General features: G+C 40.3%; 1 protein-coding gene across 1 annotated transcript in view; it reads left to right on the plus strand.

The window, feature by feature from the left end:
- Nucleotides 1–19,735, plus strand: part of Ptprz1 (protein tyrosine phosphatase receptor type Z1) — a 176,752-nt gene that overhangs the window by 59,549 nt on the left and 97,468 nt on the right. The window lies entirely within an intron of this gene.

A 19,735-nucleotide genomic window follows, 5' to 3' on the forward strand; every position in this document is an offset into this window, starting at 1 on the left:
ATATATATATATATATATATATATATATATATGTTCTTTAGTTCAGATCCCTTTAGTTGTAGCTGGAGAGATGATGGCTCAGTACATAAGGTGTTTGTTGTGCAAGAATGACAACCTGGGTTCAAAGCCCCAGGTCCCTTTTAGAAATCCATTGAGGTAGCATGCAGTTGAACCCCGGTGATAAGGGGCAGAGACACACATATCTCGGGGGCTTGCTGGTCAGTCATGCTAACCCAAACTATAACTTTTAAGTTAGAGACCCTATCCCAAAAATTAAAATGGAGAGTGATACAGACACTTGGTGCCTACTTCTTACCTCCATAAATACATGGGTAGGGGAATGTACCCTTGTGTACTCACATGAGACACACACACACACCTTTCCTTTTCACCCATTACTCACAGAATAATAAAATGAGTTCCTCAGCATAGCATGTCACATAGTGGATATAATGATCTAGTTCCAGCCACCTATGATTCCCCAGTCCTCCTAATGACTTCTCCCTGAGCCTGCTGCAGTGTTGCCCCCTCTGAAAGCAGGACTCTAACTCTAGCTGGTCCTGGCTGCCTTGCCTTAGTACTAGACCTCTGTAGACCCTTCATGAGAAGTTTTCTGGGCTCCCATCTCCTGAATTGGGAGGACCCTGTGCTCTAATATACCATCACCCAATCCTAAGTATCCCAGAGCATCCCTGCAGACACATGGGCTAATTCTGTTTTGGTGACTGAGAAGTAAATAGAAGCCATTTACTTTAGATTAGGTTTTGAATTCCTATATAAATATAAAACATGATTGCTCCAGAGCCACCATATGCAATAGCTTTCTGCCTTGTCAGTCATGGCATTGTTTTAAGGAATGGGTTAAAAGCAGCCATTTCTTGAAAGTGGAGTTGTAGCTCTTCTTCTTCTTCCTGTCTTTTTGTTTAGCTCATTTTTCTAGCTTTTCCAGACATGTATTCATTTTATAACCGAGTTGGGAGAAAGGTAATTAAATGTCTATCATGTACAATATAAATTGAATTTATTTTATTTTAAGGGTGACTTAAGACAGGACAGAAAGCAGAGACCTACAGCCAAACATTAAGCAGAGCTTGGGAAATCGTATTAAAAAATGAGGAGAAAATTTGATGGAGCCTGAGGAGTCAAAGAAAAGAAAGACCTACAGAAAGACCACAGAAAGACCTACAGAGTCAACTAATTTGGGCACACTGAGGCTCACAGAGACTAATCCATCAACTAAAGAGCATGGCTGGCTCTAGTCCCACTTGTATGCATGTAGCAGATGTGTAGTTTGGTGTGCATGTGGATCCCCTAACAATTGGAGCAGAAGCTGATTTTGACTCCATGGCCTGCCTTTAGATCCCCTTCCACTAGCTGGGATGCCTTGTTTGGCCACTGTGGGAGAGGATGCCCTTATGAGTTGATGTGCTAGGGTGGGTTGTTACCCATGGGAAGGCTTGCCCTTCTCTGAGGTCAGGGGGGGAATGGATCTGAAAGGGTGGGATTAGGAGGAGAAGGGGGAGGGGAGTGTGATATAAAGTGAATTAATTAATTTTAAAAGACAGTATTGAATGAAAAAATTAGACAAGGAGAAAGTCGTCTGCATACTCCTAGCTCTTTGCTCTGGCTCTAATTGCATTGAATTGTGTTAGTTCATAGTTGAACTAACTTAGTGATCAATCAAGACAAAACTGCTGTTAATCATGTATGTCCTTACAGAGCAGGGAAAACGTCCCATGAGAATATTCACTTTAAAAAAATGGCTGTGCTGAATATCAGTATTTTACTAAGACTCAGTCCTGCCAGGATTCTACCCAGGGCATTTCCAGTATCTCAGGACTTGATTTTCTTCTCTGCTGTGGTGCAATAACCTCGCTCTAAATTCGTTTCACAATCTGGAATCATTATTCCCGCTCAGTAAGAACCAATCTTTCATAGAGATTGTCTGAGTTGCTGCCAGCTCAGACACATTCTGTACATCACTTACCACAGAGTGGAGTTTTTGAAGAAGTCAGAACAATTATGCAGGAACCCGCAATCAGGATATGCCCTCAAAAAATGCTTCAAAGCCATCCCACCCTACAGCTGACACCTTTCTGCAGACAGACAGTATTGCTGGCTACTGAGTCCCCAGCCTCTTAAATGCTGTATTTTGTTTTTAATTATTGCAAATGCAAATATTGCTAGATTACTTAAATCCTTCTGGCACCTAGCTGGTACAAAACAAATATAGGGCAAAAGTTTCTTTGTTTATTTTCTTTTAATTTTTGAGACAAATCCTTACTATGCTCCAGGCTTGCTTTGAGTTCCTGGTGATATTTCTGTCCTGGCCTCCCAAGTGCTAGGATTATAGACCTGCACCCCATGCATAGCTTGGGTAAGCGTTTTTAAAGGTTTTTACTCTTTCATAGCTTCATACATGTATGTGGAGTATTTTGGGAATTTTTACACACACACACACACACACACACACACACATCACATTAGCTTCTCTCACACTCTCCAATTTCCAACAAATCCTACAAGTCCTTTACAAGACTCATCCCCCATTTTCATGTCTTCATTTGGCTGGTTATGTGTGTGTGTGTGTGTGTGTGTGTGTGTGAGAGAGAGAAAGAGAGAGAGAGACCCACAAAATTTAATTAGGACTTCTTACAGGGCAGGCATGTGTGCTTGTATTTACACCATGGGAAAGTTCAGTGGTGCAGCCTCTGAGATGCCTGCCTCACCCACAGCAAGCATCCTGGTTCACAGTTCTCTGCCTCCATCAGTCTGGGTATGCTGCCTTTGCTGGAAGAATTCATGTTTACAGTGCAGTCTCTAGCCTTCATTTGCAGAAAAATCCCATCTTTAATTTCTCCGGTGATAAGGAAGAAAGGCAGTTTAGAAATTTCAGAGCACAGTTAAGGAGAGACTCTTTGGCCTTAGTTATGATTCAACCCCCTCCTGATGTACATTAGTAGGTAAATTATACTAATGCTTCTATTACTTCCATTCTGGTGATTGCTTGTTCGTGCCTGAGCATGGGAGAGAAGCCTTGATTTAAAATCTAAGTCCCATTGATGTGTTTTTATGCCACCAACATTTTAAAAAGTAAATTGAGTAGAAAATTGAGTTCTGGCATCTGATGCAGAGTCCTCTAATGTATCTGGCCTGCCTTTAATCATTTATGAGTTCTCACTACAAGATGCTGATATAGATTAGATACCATGGAGATCTAAGGAGTTATATTTATTTGATCCTAATTAATACTTGGCCTTAGATAGATAATCACATTTCTTTCCAATTTTCTAATGTTAAGCAATTAAACAGACAGCAGCTGTTGGCTAGATAAGTATTAAACTTTGCCAAATATGTGTGTGTATGTGTGTGTGTGTAAGTTTTCCATGTTTTGAATATATTATAAGGTATGTTGAAATCTGTATATGCTAGTATTATATATGTTCTCATTAGACTGATTTATTATCTTTAATAGTGCTAAAATTGTGCTAAGATATTGAAGACAGTTATACAATAAATAGCATGTGGATATGCCACATAAAAACTTGTGGACCATTTTAGGAAAATATATTGCATGTATGGGACATGAAATTCAATGTAAAATATTGGGTGCCTAAGGCTTTTGTTTTCTTAGCTGGAATAGTCCTAAACATTCATAGCTTGCTCCTTCTCTTGAAAATGAAGTTTGCTCCAAAGCAATTACATAGTAACAAAAATGAAGGAAAGATTAAATATAGATATTGTATAATCTAAATCAGGTTCCTAAGTTTCAGAAGTCATCAGAACTGCCTGGAGGGATTACTGAAGAGGAAAGATTGCCAGGCCTGATTGCCATAGTTTCTCACTCAAGAAGTTGAGATAGAGGTCACAACTTTAATATCTAACAAACTTCTCAGATCACCTGATGCTGCTGTTATCGGCAACCTCATCTTTTCAGTGTCTAGAAACTGGATCCATCCAGCTTATGCTGTTATAATTTGCAAGGTGAGGAATGACGGAGTGTAGAAAAGAAAGGGTATTTACCGATGTTTCTGTGCATCTGATAGTACTTTAAATCTGAGGATGCAGTGAGTTGACAGAAGGGACAATCTGATTGCTTCGTCCTATGTAAGGATTGTATGTTATTTTTCAAACCTGCTGTGTCAATAACAGACATACACTTAGCACTGCAACTTGGAACATCCTCCCATCGGGATGGGGCCTCTTACCTGAGGGAGTTCCTGGCCTAATTGCATTATGTAGGCATCAGTCATAAATGAGTCTGTTATGAGCTGTCCTTATGCTCATTTCCTCTGGCTTGCTTATGGCCAGTGATTTCTAAGCAAAGCTCATCTTGAGAGAATAGTCCTCCTGCTGGAGAAAGAACTCAGCACTTGCTGCTCCTTCAGAAGGCCCCAGTTCCTGGCAGTGACATCTGTTGCTTCACAACTGCCTGTTTAGCTTTCAGAGTGGCTGACACCCTTTCCTGTGACCCCCACCCCAGTACCTGAACACACGTGGGCAGATCCATACATAGAAGCCAACCATTGGACTGAGTGTGGGGAACCCGATGGAGGAGTTGAAGAAGGGACTGAAGGAGCTGAGAGGGTTTGCATCCCCAAGGAGGGAACAACAGTGTTAACTGGCCAACACCTCCCCTCAAGAGCTTCCAGGGACTGGACCACCAACCAAAGGAAATAGAAACTAAAATAAATCTTTTAAAAGACTCTTTAAAGAAAATTGGTTCTACTTCCTCCAACTATGAATAGTCATTAGCTTCTGAGCTGCAGGGTCATCAGGGCTTGTCAGCCCCTCCACCTCTGTGCTAGACTATTGACTACCTTGCTAAGCAAGCAGCCATAGCTACTGAATTCCTGAGTGTCGCTGCCCCATCATGTGAGTGAAAGTGAGATACAGATATTCCATTTGTGGCTCAGCATCATATAGGCACTGGCCCTCTGCACTTTAGCCCCTTGAGTCCACTGCACAAAGAAGTCTCTCTGATGGGGTCTGGGAGCTCTCGTTCCTGAATCATTCAACATTATATTTCTATTATATTTTATATTTTATATTTCTATTATATTCATTATATTTTCTAGCTGGGGATGGGAAAATGAAACATTTGCTTTGTAAACATGAGGACCTGAGTATGAATCCTGAGAATCCATGAGATGAGAGAGGCAATTCCAGGTGCTCCTGTCATCACAGTGCCTCTGTCGGGCTCGGAGCGGGCAAGGGCATCCATCCTCCCAGCTCCCATGTCAGCAGGTGCTGAAAAGAACAAACTAAGTAGAAAGTAAGGACCAATTCCAGAGGTTGTTCTCTCTATACATGATATATGTACCCACAATTACACACACACACACACAAACACACACACACAGANANAGAGAGAGAGAGAGAGAGAGAGAGAGAGAGAGAGAGAGAGAGAGAGAGATTCCATTCCTGTGGGTTTCTTTCATAACAACCTTCTAGCAGTTTGCTTTATTACTAGTGAAATTTACTGGTGCCTTTCAATTTCTCAATGCTTTTCTTGATTTTTGTTTTATGTCAGCGCTTATTCATTCTTTTTTGCATTAGCAGCTTGCAGTTGAGTAAGTCATTTCACCATCGCTTTTCAAGTCATTGCTGTCAAGGACACAAGACAAATGGTCTTATGGCTACACAAGCCAATTAGACTTTTCCATCACTGGCTTGAAATTTTTCGCTGATTTCCATCTCCAGGTCTTGGGGATATATTTGAAGTTTTGTACTAACTGTCCATTAAAAAGGGGTTTGTAAGTTCCCATCAATTTAGCAGAGAACTTTTTAGGGTATCTTTTGGAGGTTGTTTTTGGTTTGGTGTTGGACACATCTTACGCTATAAGCCCATGTTGGTCTGCAACTCACTACACTGCCCAGATTCAACTGTGTGCATTTCTTCTGCATCAACCTTCAGTTTCTCAAGAGCTAGGGTCATAGGAAAGAGGCACCACACCCCGCACTACTGGCTTGTAATGGATATTAAAGCCTGAATCTGTTGCATAATAATTTCATTCATTTATTCATTCGGTGCATCTTAATTGAGCATGCCAGCACAAGGAAAAAGCAACACAAATTAAAGAAAAACCCTACCTACCTGTCCCTCTTAGAGTTTGGATTCGAAAATACTACAGGGGAAGCAATGACTCATGGTGACTGTCTACCTTGAGTGTCAAGGACAGTCATTTTAGATGATTATCCTCCAGAGATTTTCCAAAATTATAGGGATTAAAGCCACTACTCTAAGTAAATAAACAATTTCTAAGACAAAACCATTTTGTTTTAATTAAATAATAATTAATCTATGTATTTTCAAAGTTAGAACTTATGCAATACTTCCCCACCCCCATTTACTTTGCTTGAAATCAATTTGTCACTGGCTTAAGAAGGTTCATTGTATACTATCAGGGAATTTGAAAATGTCCACCATACCCTAGCTAGTAATGACTTGCACCAGGTACAAGCTCCTTAAAAACCACTGAAGTCAAACTAGTTCTCGTTCCTCCTGGCAGCCAGTCATACTTCTTCATTTGTATTCTGAACTTTGTCCCTTCCACACCCTGGATGCAGAGTGCCAGGCTCAGCATCTCAATCCATATCCACTGCAGGGAAGAGCTATCCATCCCTCATAAGCCCCCGTAGCTTAATAGGTGCCTCCTTTCCACCACCCTTTAAAGCATGTTACACTTACTAACAGGATAATTTTCTTAGAGGTTTACAAGAGGCAGCTTGTCATTTTGGCCAACTTATTATCATGAAGCATAGCTAAGCATAGGGGAGAGTTCTAAAGACATCCTGCCCTGATTATGACAGATCCCTTACTCATCGAGAATTCTGCACCCCACCCACCACATGTATACTATTTTGTGTTGGTCGAGTTGATAATGACAGAAAAGTCTAGAAACACTTCTTACAGGAGTAGGCAAAGATGGTTGAAACTCCAGGAGCTAAAATAAAAGCTTGACTTTGAACAAAGAAGTGAGGAACATTTGGGAAGGGCTGTTCAACTGCCTAGAGCCACCTTTTGCCCATGGGGAGTATTATAACACCTTCTCAGGCGTTCCCATACTTAGTGTTAACCCAAGCCATGAGAACTTAACTCTGGATCCTAGCATGAAGCTACAGTGGGCATGGTGGGAGTGACTATAGTTCTGAGAAGGATTTCAAAGTCACACTCAGGAATTGCCAATTAGGAACTATTGATTTTGTATGTTAATCCTAAAAATGGGTACATGGCTCTTTTTCCATCTCTTGAGAAAGATCAGCCAGTAAAAGAAAGGGGGAAAAAGAACCTGATTCTCTAGTACTCCCATCAATCACTTTATAACTACGTGTATCTAATGAGGAAACCAGGAAACAAGCTTACACAATATAAATCAAGAACCAAGCCAGTTAAATTTGATGGAGAATTTTCACATATAGATGCAGTTTCAAATTACTTCCCCGCAAAATTATCTTCCAGTTAAAAGAGAAGGAGCATGACATTGTAGTGACAGAGCTCATGACTGCTTGACATGCCACTTTCATCGAGTGATCAAAGTAAACACCAGCAATGATGAGCCACACAGACTCACTGTGACTAAATCTCGGTGATAAAAGAGCATCCTCTTGAGAGCATTCCTAATGGAAATACATAGCCTAGATCTTTCACGAGGAAGCATCACACAAATTCAAATTGAAGGAGACCATATGAAGTAGCCACAGGTGTCCAGAGTCGTGAGATCGTGAGAGGCAGGAAATGATGCAGGAAATGTTAGCAGTTGAAACTAAAGCAATACGACAACTAAAAGTGCTCTAACCAAACTGAGTCTTGCCCTTAAGGACATTATTGAGAGATGTTGTCCATACTTCTGTAATTATTGGAAAGAGAGAGGGAAAATATTTTCATCTTGTATTGTGACTCTGTGGGAAAACATACTTGCATTTAAGAAGCATAAAGTGAGTTGAAAGATTATTACTATGTTCTCACATGGATAAGGTTTTTCTTCTCTGCTTGAACTTTTACTGGGAATTTAAATTTTATTTTTAAAGAGAAAGGGCTTGAAAACATAGAGTAGATAGACTTTCTTTTTAAATTAGAGGGAAGATGAAGAAGCTGTGATCTATCTTTCATATTTTACCTGCTTTGTTAAGTGATGACTTTTTAAAACAACGTTGTTTCCAGAGATGTTGTGCAGTTGTTAATGACTTACTCCAGTAACCAGGTCAAACTGATGGTAAGGGGAGGGGGGGAGACCAAAAATATGCTGCATAGCTTATGGGTAGAAGCTCTTGTATCTTGAAGTTTGATCATGAAAGAGAGCGGAGGGGAAGAAGGGATGAGGTAGAAGGGATGGGGAGGGAGGGGGAGAGGGAGAGGGAGAGGGAGAGGGAGAAGAGGGAGAGGGAAAACATACTTGCATTTAAGAAGCATAAGCTGAGGTGCCCAATATCAAGGAAAGATTTTACTATGCTCTCCGATGGATAAGATTTTTCTTCTCTGCTTGAACGGTTACTGGGAACTTAAATTTTTATTTTCAAAAGAAAGTAGATCTAGTAGATAGACTTTCTTTTTAAATTAGAGGGATGAAGAAGAAGATAAAAATGGAGCCTTTCAATATTTCACTCTGGGGTTCCTACATTGCAATGACCATGCGTGAGGATTGTTTTAATAGACAAAGTAAGAGAGAGTCAAGGAGATGATGGCCCAGTGAGGAAAGCGCTTGCCATAAAAGTGTGAGAACTTGAGTTCAGACTCCAGAACCCATATAAAGGCAGACCTGGTACTGCACATTGCTATTCTCTGTTGTCTATGATGGGAGGGAGAAATAGGAGGATGCCTAGAAGCTGAGCCCAGCTTACCTGGTATATGCAGAGGTGGACAAGTGAACCCCTGCCTCAAACATGGTGGTACTGACACCTTAGGGAACCCTCTAGTCTCCTTACGCATGCCATAGCACAATGACCCTGTGTGTGTGCCTGTGTTTGTGTGTGAGTGGGGGGGATGTACATGAAATTTATAAAAAGAAAGGCAAGAAAGCATCACTGAATTCACAAACATAGAAGTGGGATTCCACTATAAATAACCGAACATGGATAATTCAATTAATTAGTCCACACTAAGCTTAGTGACTCCTTTTTCTAGCAAAATTATTTCACCCGAAAGCAACGCATGGGTCTCAGACCCTAATGTGAGCTTCCTTTATGTCTGCCAGGGGTTCTGGATAAAATAAGAGGACGTGGGATGCCACAGGAATACTGTGCTTTGTGAACAGCACAGTGGCTCAGCAGATACGTGTGCTTGCTATGTAAGCCTGGCAAGTTAAATCTATAACCCACATACAGACAAGAAGGAGTCAACCAACTCTACAATGTTGTCCCCTGACCCTGTCGTCCACACCAGGGCACAGAAACTCATACACATACATGCATACACAGTAACATAAATAAATGCAATTTAGATACACGTTGTTACTTATCACCTCAGAATATTTATTTCTGAGGCAAAAATCCAAGGCCAAATTAAATATTTCTGTTATTTCACTGTGTTGATTTGTAACTGTGTTTCTTTTTGGAGTACATGCAGAAGTTTTCTAATATGACACACTGGCACACACAGGACACAGTTCTGTGTTGCCATAAACTGAATTCTCTTCAGTCATTGGGAACTGAGGGGAGGTTTGGCACGGGCTTGTCCACTTTGGTGAGCATATGCCCTTGTCAAATGCGTCTCTTTGCATGCCTTTTGTGTTCTAAAGATGCGACTTTGACTTTTTGCCTGCTTCAAGTAGCACTCCTGCCTGATGAACCTTTAGGTGCTAATTGCACAAAGACAGAAATAGCAGTAGGTGTTACTCAAGCTTGTTCCACGGGTCTCAAGACTAATAAGGCTCCTGTTCGGAATAAGCCCAGATTCTGTTGAAAAGAAAAGATGAAAACAAATGAGTAGAGAAGACCCTTGCCCGTGATGAGTGTTGGGAGACTGGTCACAGCTGAGTGAGACAGTAGCTCTGGGACGACTTCACCTAAGATAAGGAAAGCTCAGTCAGGGGAGGAAAAGGACGCGCGTGCTTGTGCGCATGCGCAGTAAAAGAACACTGTGCCTAGACAAGGATAATTTGTAATCCTATTTTCCTGCCTGGAAGTAATAAAAGTGGGGACTGGGGTGGGGGGAATCTGTAACTTAGGCAAGTAGCAGACCCCTGCCAGTCTAGAGAACAGGATGAGAAAGACAACTACAGTTAAATATAGTAATATACTGCTCAGAGCCAGCACTCATTTCCCAGATACCCATCAAAGTTCTAAATGTGTACTCTGTGAAAATAGTATCCTAAAAATAACTCACAAAATACAGTTTTGATTTGGAAGATCGTAAGAGCCGAGCGATTCTTTATAAGATGTGATGGGTTATGGCTGAATTGGATTTTAGAATCAGGGGACTTTTCCATGTTCCGTTCTGGCGTTCTTTCAAGCCAATGGAATCAGAGTAAATTCATAGAAAATGAACATTATTTGGAAAGCAACCAATCAACGTTTTCAGACATGCAGAAGGGTTCTTGGCCAGATGCCTTATGTGGAGGATAGCAGTGTCTTCTAGGAGCTTGTGTGGTTGTAACCTAGTTGCTACTTTAGGCTCTCAACTGCCACGGAAGAAATCTAGTTGAAAACCCCATATTTTGGGATATGACTAGTATGATTTCTGTGGTTTTGTTTTGAGAAGGGAAGAAGACTGACTGATTTAGAGAGCTTTACTGCTCTGAGCACTAGGAACACCTATTGGTAGCCTGGTGCTTACTGATTGATAGTGTCCTATGTGAAAGCAGAGGTTCGCTGGCCAGTCCACCTTTCAAAGATCTGGCTTAGTCTGTGGCCAGCCTCCCCTCCCCCTTCATTTATCCTATCCTATCAGAGGAAGTCCTAAGCTTTCCTTGAGATCTCTATGACTCCCCACACTTCACTTCACAGCATCTGCTTCACATCCCTTGCCCTGGCCTTTTGACAACACATTTATGTGCAATTATGCAGAGGCAAGGAACCTACTCTTTAACTACATGTAAAAATCTGCTTAGTTCTATTGTACTAAATAAAGGAGTAAAAGATTTTAACCAGGATGTTAAAAGTGTAGATGTAAATTGAAAATACATTTAAGTCCATGCACGTGTATCTCTTGATTGTGATTTTTAGTATTTTAGGTCTTGTATCTCATCTTTGCATGATATTTCTTCTTTCTTTCTCTCTCTCTCTCTCTCTCTCTCTCTCTCTGTTATTTTATTTATTTACATTTCAAATGTTATCCCCCTTCCCAGTTTCCCCTCTACAAACCTTCTATCCCCTCCTCCCTTCCCCTACCTCCATGAGGATGCTCTCCCACCTGCCCACTCACTCCTGTCTCAGCAGCTTTCCCCAATACTGGGTCATCAAGCCTTCACTAGACAAGGGGCTCCCCTCCCAGTGATGCCAGATAATGCAGTCCTCTGCTAAATATCCAGCTGGAGCCACAGGTACCCCCTGTGTACTCTTTGGTTGATGGTTTAGTCCCTGGGAACTTTGGGGGGTCTGGTTGGTTGATATTGTTGTTCTTCCTATGATGTTGCAAACCCCTTCAGCTCTTTCAGTCCTTCCCCTAACTTCCCCATTGGAGGCCAACGATTCGCTGTGTACATCCACATCTGTATTGGCCCAGCGTTATTTCTTGATGTTGTTTCTGAACAGCCATGGTTTCTCTTTTTAGTGGATGCTTTACTCTCTACCTGAATAGTATCAACCCAGAATTTTTTCCTTATCTCCAGTTGGATATTTGTCTCTCTTAAGACTTATGACAACTATCTTGTTTTGCAGGAAGCTCTGGTTGTCTTTTGTCCCATGTGTGCTATGTACTGTTAGGGTCTCTCTCTGTAATGCTCTGTACATATTTCTGGCATGCTGAGTATATAGAACTTTTAACAGCTTATAATGTTTGCCTACTCTAGCAAGTGAGTTCCTTGATAGCATACATTTTGTCCATCTTTGAACCTTTTTGTATTAAGCCTCATTCACTGGCTCATACTAACCACTCCATAAGTACTACGTGAATGAGTAAGCAGATGAACAATAAAAAACTGCCTTCAGGAGCACAGCAATTCGACAGAATCAGAAAGTAATCCAACAGAATTCGAAACCATGAACTTGATCACCGCCACAATAGATTCACAGATTGTTTTCTGGCCTTCACATGTGATCAGTGAACTGCCTCTAGCAGATCTGATACAAGAGACTGTTTTCTGACTACTATTTATCAAATGGATAAGTCAGTTACTTTGTATGAGAATTTAAAAAAGTATTGACCCTTTAAGTAGCATGTTCTTTAAACCATGGTGCAGTGCTGTAAAAGAGAGGTCCCATCAGGAATAAAAGGATGATGGGATACAACTACATCTCAGATTTCAAACTTGAATATTTGACCATCAAAGACCAGATCCACATAGGTATAAGCCTGTGGATAATAAGCATGGAAGACAGGCATGATGGCAGTGTCATGGTGTATGTCAGAGACCTATGTTGTTATACTCTATCTGGCTGCTTTCTTTCTTTCTTTTTTTTTTTTTTTTTTTTTTTTTTTTTTTTTTTTTTTTTTTTTTTTTTTTTTTGCTTTAAGTACCTGGTTGATCAGTTATAGAAGAAAGAGGAAATTTGGTGACCACAGGATAGTTTTCATTGTCCATAAGTCATCATCATCATCACCATCATCATCATCATTACTACCAGCACCACTCATTCTCAAACCAGAATAATTTCTAAAGCTGTGCCTTCTGTATTTGCTTACTTCATTAATATAAACAAGGCTTCAGCATCAAATAAATATTCCTGCTTCTCTCAATCATAGAGAAACATAGATTGCCGGCCTTTCATTGAGGGAAATTAGTTAATAGCAACTGCTATTGGGGGAAAATTGCTACAATGAATCATCTTTCATTGCCTTCAGTCTAAAGCCTAAATATGAAAATACAATGGGCCCATATGGATAATAGAGATAAATAGAGATGCTATAGCACTAATCTTTGAGCTTCATTTTCCTTTTGGAAATGGTGGCTTCTCAGAGAGGCCAAAGAATCGAGAACTCCATGGAATTTCTTAAGCTTGTTAAATTTCCTCTGTGATTTTTTTCCCATTTCTGATTTGCTGTTTCATACCAGACTAAAGCAATGGACTCATTTCAATATTTAGATTCAGAACTATCAATCTCTCATTTGAAATTTAGAAGGAAGAGTTCCAGAAGAAGCCGTGGTTGGAGTTGTTCAATCGCTTTTGAATGGTTACTTTTTTCTTCCTGGAACAGATTAGAGACCATGGAAAGGGAGCTTACCAGCTTCTTCTCAGTTGCTCCCATAAAACATGCAACAAACAGCGACTCAGGGGAGAGGGGGTTGGTATTGCCTTATGGCTCCAGAGATATGGTGTCCTTAGTGGCAGGGAAACATGGCATTAATCAGGGAAGGATCCAGAATCAACAGGAGCCAGGATCTGGCTGATTACAACGCACCCACAGACAGGAAGCAGAGATGAAGCCAGACTATAAAACTTGCACTCCACCTGCAAGTGATGCACTCCTTGAAATAGAATTCTACCTCCTAACAGCTTCCTAAAGGTTTCAAAGAGCACCAGAAGCAGGAAACCAGGAGTTCAGACACGGGAGCTTATAGGAGACGTCCAGTCTCCAAACCACGACAAGGGGCTTCAACATCAAGTGCCAGAACCTCCTGTTCTCAAACCCTCTCTCTTCTCACTACCCTGTTCTACTGACCGCTGCCTAGTCCTGAAACCACATGTCCTCCAATTGTAGATCATAACTGTTGATCTCACCCCAAAGTTTAAAACTTAATAAAGCCAAAATACATGCTGGTGAGGACTAGCTCTCCATTTACAGTTGTCTCTGTCTCAGAGTGCCAGCTATCACAGTGTTCTTCATAGCAAGCTGCTGAAACCCCTACGTGTTCTACTGATTCACTCCGTGAATTCAAATCTATGGCTGTGAATTGTGTTACTCCAGGAACATTAACTTTGGAGTTAGGAAATAGCATCCACAGATCATTCTTCCGTCGTGACACCATGGGTCTTGTGGTCTGTGTGTAGCACCTAGCTTAGGTTATTCCCTCAACGTTGCGTCCATCCTTCTGTGTCTTTCTTAACACCATTTTCTTGTAGATTTTGCAATCTAAACATTAAATACCTGTTCTCAAATTTTAAAAAGAGAAGAATGCTATAGTGAATAATGATTTTCTTGGGAGAGATACATTCACTTGGATAAAATATTTTTTTTATTGTATCTGATTCCTAAACTACAAAAGATTAAAGTCTTGCTCTTTATTCTTGTTGGAACTATAAACAATTATAAAATGCCCTCACCACTAGTCTTTTCCTTAGGATCCTCAATATTCCAGAAATGATTTTCCAAACCAATGAAAGACATTCATATAAACAACATAATACATCTTCCACTCTCACCCCGACTATTCAATATCCCTTTGGAAATGTACCTCCCTTTCTCCCACAGCAAGACCACATCTTAATAAGATTACTGTTTTGATCATGAGACTGCTTCTGATGGAACCTAAAACTGACAGGGTTCATGGTTATGGGCAGGGTCATTCAACTTGATTACTAAAGGCTGAAATGTTACTAGAAAAAACCCTCCACTTTGTGCTCTTTCTCTTTAAAAACAAATCAAACCAAACCAAACCAAACAACAAAACACAAATGAATAGAATTTGTGTTGCCTTTGGGGACCTGCTCCAGAGCATTTCAGCCTTTAACGATCAGTTAGTTTTAAGCTTTAAAATTCAAAACTTATTAAGTAATAGAAATTTGAGAGAGAGAGAGAGAGAGAGAGAGAGAGAGAGAGAGAGAGAGAGAGAGAGAATTTTGTCAGATTCCTATCAGTTTTCAACTGGCCCTGGTGCTATTGTATTTTGATGTTAATTCCACTTTCCCAGGAGGCATTGTCTGGAACCAAGAATGAGTCATGTACTCAGGTGACTTCTTGTGAACCAACCTCCTAATGAATAAGGGAATCAATCACTGGTTGAGTAGGCAGGACTTCCAGGTAGAATGGAAGAAGAGAGGAAGCAGGAAAGAGTTAGGAGCTTTTTGGTTGAGGATAGCGAAAGGACAAGATGAAGCTACTAGTGTCTTCTGGATTTGCATTCTAGTTGTTGCACCCAGAGTTTGAATTACCATCGTTTCTGAACTAAGTTTGTGTGTTTTCCTTCACAATAGGGTTCCAGAGAGAAAGGTATGGCAGCAAAGCATGGATTTGCCAGATGTGCACCACAAAGGTTATGGGGGGGGGGTGGAGAGAGAGAGAGAGAGAGAGAGAGAGAATTTAGAACATGCAAAGGGAACACTCACCTTGTTTCATTTACTGACTGTTTTCTCTTCATTTGTTTTCTCTAAGCAGTCAGAAATTTGCATATGAATGTTATTTTACACATCCCCTCTTTGTTTTATATTTACTTTTTCCACTTCATATTTTAAATGCTAGTGACTAATGAAGTAATATATTCCAGGAAGAATGTTTTGTAAAGTGTATTCCTCTCTAGAATAGCAACTGGTCAGTTTATGTAGCATACAAACATTGGAAATAGGTAACTATATAGCACTGGAGTTTGTCTTCATTTGGCAAATAGTTATGTAATCCTTATATGTCAGATGCTATAGAAGGTGCTAAGTAAGGGGCAGATTATGTACATTCAGATAAGTTCAGGATAATATAATATAATGTAGTATATTATATTATATTATATTTCCTTTCTGCTTACGTTACTGATTGGCAACCATTATCTCTGATAAGGCAGCTCTACGTTCCCTACTTCCACCTCCCTTGGCTGAGGTTCATTGGTCCATAGCTGACCTTTCCATTAGCCTCTCCAGAATGTGTGAGCAGACACTGTACTCACTAAACACACACACACACACACACACCATGTCCCTGCTCATGGCTGTCTGAGCTGTGCCTAAGTTTCTCTGTCACCCAAATTTTCCCAGGCTTATCACTCAGAGGAGCAAGGTGTGGGTTCCCTCTGTCATGATCATATCTATCCACAAATGGCAGCACTAGTACACGTTCACCAAGCTTGGTCACTTTCATTCGTCATAGACTCTTTCAGACAGACTATGTGGGCATGTTTGACATTCTCCCCACACATTCCCCTCCAGGATGTAACAAACAAGCAAATAACCTTGATCTCCTGTGTGTCCCCTACAGAGTTTGGAATTGCTTTCCTTTCCACTTGGAAGAAAGGAGACATGATATACAAATACTTCGATTCAAAAGGACTATTTCACAAAATCTTAATATTCTTTTTCTGTCTGCTAGATTTGATTTGACAAGAGTGTATACATGAAGTAGTCAAGGTAGCTGTAAATTTACAGTTTGTTTAATGCTCCAGTAGTCGAGCACAAGAAATCTATGGGAGTGGTACTAGTTTAGGTGTGTCAATGAATGAATGAACGAATGAATGAAAGATCCGATAAAGGAATAATTTACCTATATCACCTAGAGCTCTCATTCAGTCTTCTGGAAAGCTTGCTGCAGGTAAATCTCTAATGATCTTCTGAAAGTTATCTGAATACAGCTCACATAGACTCAGTGTAATTAATGACTCTATCCACTTGCTTTTTCAGATGCACAATCTTAGGCTTTAACCACTACAGATATTAAAGCTTCCAATTATGTTAGTGATAAATTTGAGAACTTATATAATGATGCCAAAGTATAAGAGTAGTTTAATCTTTCAGTATTAAAGACAGATGAAATGCATCGAATGCTTGTTACCTTTGTTGTATGTACCTGTGTGTGTGTGTGTGTGTGTGTGTGTGTGTGTGTGTGTGTGTGTATACACTTTGACATTTATGGGCTAACGTCTCTTGATTTTTGTACTCCTGGTCATTTAAATGACCTGACCTTTAGAGTCCTCAGTTGATGATTCTTTCTAGCCTTTGTCTTTTTTCTTTATTGTTTTTTTCCTGCTAAAAATAAAATACTTAGCCTTATCCTCACCTCTTTTCTTTTGTCTTCCAATCATAAATATTAAAGAGTCATTTAGATCCTGTGCTTTTCCAAAAATCCTAGTGTGGTAAGTGTAGTTGACTGACTCACACTCTACCATTTCAATACATTTGAAACACAGTCCAGCTGTTCAGTCCCGTTGTGCTATATCAAGAAAACATAGAATTCACACCTTTTATTTTTTTTTCTGGTATCATTAAGCAGAAGTTCAATAAAATGACTCTACTATCATACAGCAGTAGCAAGATTTATTGTTGATTTTGAAGTGTTCCTGTAGTTGACCTTTTGACCTTTTGTTTTCTTTAATGTCTTTACTGTTTTGTGTTTGTGTCCCATGAGTTCAAATACATAAAACTACCACCATTTTTTGTAAGGTTCAACGAATGTTTATTGAACACCCACCTTGTACGATTTATTATAGATTCGAGGGTGTGGAAACAACAAAGATAAACATTAGGCATTAGAAAAAGAAAAGGAAAGGAAAGGCACTGAGCAGAAAAGCATTTTGCTACACTGCTAGGAGAAAGTGTTTCTAGGCAGTTGCACTTGAGCAGAGTCCCAACTGAAGCCAAAAAGGGAGGTGCATGGGCCTTGCAGAATCTGGGAGAGCAGTCCAGGAGACGGGAGTAAGCACCAAGTTTTTGATGCTCTGGGAAGAGAATGAAAGCAATTGTTGCTATAGCACAATCCTCAAGAGACATGATTAAAAAAAGCAAAGAGGATGTAAGTGGTATGAGATCTGATAGTCTGGGCACAGACCTTATATTCCAAGTGAGATAGACAGGCATGGGGAAGATTTAAGGAAAGAACTCACCCAAGAACCAGTGTGTGTTTTTTAAAAGATTTACTTCTGAGCCAGATATGGTGGCTTTAATGTCTTTAATTCTAGCACTCTAGGAAGCAGAGACAAGCAAATCTCTGAGTTCAAGGTCAGCTTGGTCTATAGAGCAAGTTCTAGGACTATCCCAGTAACAGAGTCTCAAAAAACCATCAAAAGATTTACTACTGGGTTTTACTGGCTTTCTTTGACTTCAGAAAAAAAAAATTATGATATAGGTAGGCAGATTTGTTCACAGTTTCTGTATGCCAGGAGTTTTGAAGAGTGCCCACTTGGTTGGGTTCTCTGCTCAGGGACTCATAAGTGTAGCAACAAAGTGTCTCATTTGAAACTTGGCTTCTTCTTTTTGTTGTTAGAAGAATTCACTTCTGAGAGATGGCAACATGGTGATGCCTGGCTTTGTTAGTTTGCCTGCTCTGTCATATCCTCAGCTCCTAGCCCTGGCTCCTAGTTCCTAGGCATGCGATCTTTTACACTCTGGTAGTCCAGCTCTTCAAAGCTAGCCACATTAAAACCCACAATTGCTCTATACCAAAATCAAGCAAATGACTTGCTATTGCCTTTGTCATAGCACCAAAAGAGTGACTGCCTGCTGTTAAGCACACAGTTTATATGAGACAGGCATAAAATACAGTGAGAATTTAGAGGGTCATTTCATAATTGCACTTGCTACAGGGAGAACAGAGTTGTAGAAGGGACTAAATTGTGGATGGGTGAAAAGCACTAGAAATCTCTAAGCTAGTGGAGATTTATGTAGATGGATTTCCTAGGGATTGTATTCAAATGCAAGTCTGACTTCATGAGACTACTGACAGCTGGCCCTCCAAAGGCCTCTTTCAGGAACCTTCCTGTGGAGCATTAAGTATAGAAAGGATGACTGTGGCATGAGCTAGTGTGGTGATGGTAGAGATAAAAGCTCATCTAATTAGAAATATATTTTGAAGGCAGATCCCACATGACTAACTGAGGTGGAAAACTGAGACCTATCAATGATTTGTAAGCTCAGAGAATAGCAAAGAGTATTAAGAATTTGTTTCAGAGAAGAAATCAAGAGTTCCAATTTGGAAGATGGGTATGGTAACACATGCCTTTAATTCCTTCAGTCTGTAGGAGACAGAGGCAGGTGGTTAGGTGACAGTTTGAGGCCAGTCTGGACATAGGGAGTTCCAGGACAACTAGGGATTTATAGAGAGATCCTGTCTCAAAAAAAAAAAATCTATCTTGTATATGCTAAGATCCAAGTCAGAGTGCAGATGAAATGAAGTGGACCAGAGTCATCCAACTTCTTTGTCACATGCAGTGTTATCTGAGATTTAAAATAGTATGCTTTGTGAACCGTGGCTATGTGACTCTTCCAAAGCGAGTTTATTGTACTATTATTTTAAAATGTAAACCATGAATAGGACTTATTGATTCATGCTGCAGTTCTCTATGCTTCTTTCACACCGACATTTGCAAAATAAGCAGCATTTTCTGGTTGCCATGCTAAAGTGTCTTCGAAGTGAAATCAACATATCACTACTGAAATCAATAAAACTGTTCCTAGAAGCTAAAATGAGCACCATTGCGCATATCCAAAACACAGTGTGCCCAACTCCTCTAGAGGAGTATGGCCAGCATTTAGAGGATGTTTCCTCACTGTGAGGTGTTATCTGCTTTCTCCAAGACTTCAGGGGCAGCATCATGGTGTGACTAATGATCCTTTTTTTCCTGGGATGTTTTGCAAATTAGCTTCGACACACGATTAAGAGGTGGTCTTTCAATCCGGTTTACATTGAAGTAAGCCCCCATCATCTTTCCCACTGCCAGGGGAGGGTGGTGTAGGCTGGGGTTACACCAGAAATGTTTACTTGAGATTCCCCCAGATTTGAGTA

The sequence above is a fragment of the Mus caroli genome, chromosome 6 (assembly GCF_900094665.2).
Source record: "Mus caroli chromosome 6, CAROLI_EIJ_v1.1, whole genome shotgun sequence".
NCBI lineage: Eukaryota > Metazoa > Chordata > Mammalia > Rodentia > Muridae > Mus > Mus caroli.